Raw genomic sequence first — 2,680 nt, forward strand, 5'->3', positions numbered from 1 at the left:
AAAGAAAGAAAGAAAGAGAGAGAGAGAGAGAGAGAGAGAGAGAGAGAGAGAGAGAGAGAGAAAGAAAGAAAGAAAGAAAGAAAGAAAGAGAGAAAGAAAGAGAGAGAGAGAGAGAGAGAGAGAGAGAGAGAAAGAAAGAAAGAAAGAAAGAAAGAAAGAAAGAAAGAAAGAAAGAAAGAAAGAAAGAGAGTAGTAACTACCAGCCACACTGAAACGCCAAGATTTTTGATTCAGGTAATTCCTAAAGTAAGGTTTCTTTGTAGAATTAGGGAAAGGTTCCAAAATTGACAATTTAATGGTAACATAATTCTCTGACTAGACTAAAATCTATTGAATCTATAAACAGGTAAGTTTCGTGATGTGTGAAGTCAATCTTTCTGTCTGTATCCCACCCCCTCTTTATTTTTGAGACAGAATTTCTCTGTGTGGTCATGTCTGTCCTGGAAATCGCTCTGTAGACCAGGTTAGCCTCAAACTCAAGAGATTTGTTTTTTTTTTAAAAAAAAATTCTTTATTCTTTTAGTTCTTTGTAGGGTCCACTACCCAGTTCCCAAATAAATTGTACATGAAGGGCTTATTCTTAATTTTCTTAATTATATATGCCTGACCTTAACTTGGATAGTTTCCAGCCAGTTTTTCTTAAATTATCCCATCTATCTTTTTGCCTCTGGGATTTTACTTTTTTCTATTTCTGTATACTTTACTTTCTTACTTCGTGGGTTGCTATATAGCTGGGTGACTGCCCCCAATGACCTCCTCTCCGTTCTCTCTGTTCTTCTTTTTCTCCTAGATCTCTCCTCCTATTTATTCTCTCTGCCTGCCAATTCTGCCTATCCTTTCTCCTGCCTTGCTATTGGCTGTGGAGCTCTTTATTAGACTAATCAGGTGTTTTAGAAAGGCAAAGTAACACAGCCTTACAGAGTTAAACAACTGCAACATTAAGAACATGCAACACATCTTGCCATCAGCGAAGCAAATTTTCCACAGCATAAACAAATATAACCCATCTTAAAATAATATTCCACAACAGAGATCTGCCTATGTCTGCCTCCTGAAATGCAACACATCTTTGCATCATTAAAGCAAGTGTTCCACAGCATAAACAAATGTAACACATCTTAAAATAATATTCCACAAGGGAGATCTACCTACCTCTGCCTCCTGAGTTCTGGAAGGTGAGGGGCTCTCTTGCTTTTCCTGCTGTTGTGTTTCATGACCCAGGCTAGCTGGCTCACAAACTTCCTAGCAATTCCCTTGTCTCACTTCCCATGTCATCATACCAGGACTGGGATTACAGATGTTCTCCACCACATCCGACGCTTTTGAAATGTGGGTTCGGGGATGGAACTCGGGTTATCTTACCTGCAGGATGAGTGTTTTAACCTGCTCAGTCATCTCCTCAACCCCAGATGAGTCATCACTCCACTGCATGTATTGTCATGATTTTAGCATGAGAAACATTGTTCCTAGTTTTGACATAAGAAAATCTTAAATAATAGGTGAAAACAGCTGAGCTGTAAACAGTGGCCAAAAATAAATAAAAGTTAAAAAACAGCGCTGTCTCTACTATCAATAGAACACAGATGATCTGCTTTCCATAGTGACTGTCACTACTTTTGCCTACACATATAAGGGTTACCTGAAGCTGTCGTGATCCAATGGAAGTCTTCCAGAACTGTTTCCGAGGGTCTGGTGTTGCCATGATTGAAGCAAATTTTACTGAAGTAAATCCAAGGTTTGACAAACACAATGGTCCCAATGGCTGGAAGGAAATCTGAGATCATCGGTACCTAGATCAGGATCTTCTGGGTGCCTGAACTGACTAGGAGTTTTTCAGGCAATCGTTAAGTGTTTAAGGTGGTCACAGTTGTTAGGAGGAGAGTTGAAACAATTACCTAAGAAGTAAGGGTTTGACTGATAGTTTGTGCAGCCTCTGAGAAAATGCCCAAACTGTAGATGTGCTTGGCACCATGATAATGAAAGTCTAGTTCTAACAGTCTTGAAAAACCTGGACAAAAAGTTATATTTCCCATCTGACCTCCATTTTGGCCTCAACCTGAGTCACCCAATTCCACTCCCTGGAAGCTGCCCTTAAGACAGGGTGCCAGAAAGGGAGAGTCAGATAGCTATTCAATTCAATAACCCAACTGCAGGTGCCTGAAGTCTTCAGTCTTTAGGGAAAGGAACAGATCTGAAGAGATGACTCAGCAGTTGAGAGCACTTAACTGCTATTGGTGTCCAACAGCCACATCAAATGGTTCTCAATCACCTGCAACTCCTATTCTAGGGGATCCGACGTCCTCTGACCTCCAAGAGCTCCTGCACTAAGGCAGTGCATATACTCAAGCAGGTACACATAAATAATAAGTCAATTCTTTAAAAGGATAAAAGAGAAAAAATAATTAAGAATTGCTGACAACAAATATAAACTTGAAAATAACATATTTCTTCAATGAATTGTATCTAGTAGTGCTTAAATCCTAGCCAAATGCTCTTGTAAGAGCTTGGGTCCTTCTGATCTCTTTCAAGATACACACCTTACAATAGAAAGAGCAATAACCAAAATAAAGCATGCTCCAAAATATACAGAAAAGAAAATAAGATTGGACGTGGTAGAAAGACATATGGAGACCAAATCCAGTTTGGTCACCTCTCGTAAGACTCCAGTATTGAGTTGAAA

This window comes from Microtus ochrogaster, unplaced genomic scaffold (genome assembly GCF_000317375.1).
Source record: "Microtus ochrogaster isolate Prairie Vole_2 unplaced genomic scaffold, MicOch1.0 UNK65, whole genome shotgun sequence".
In the NCBI taxonomy this organism is placed as follows: Eukaryota; Metazoa; Chordata; class Mammalia; order Rodentia; family Cricetidae; genus Microtus; species Microtus ochrogaster.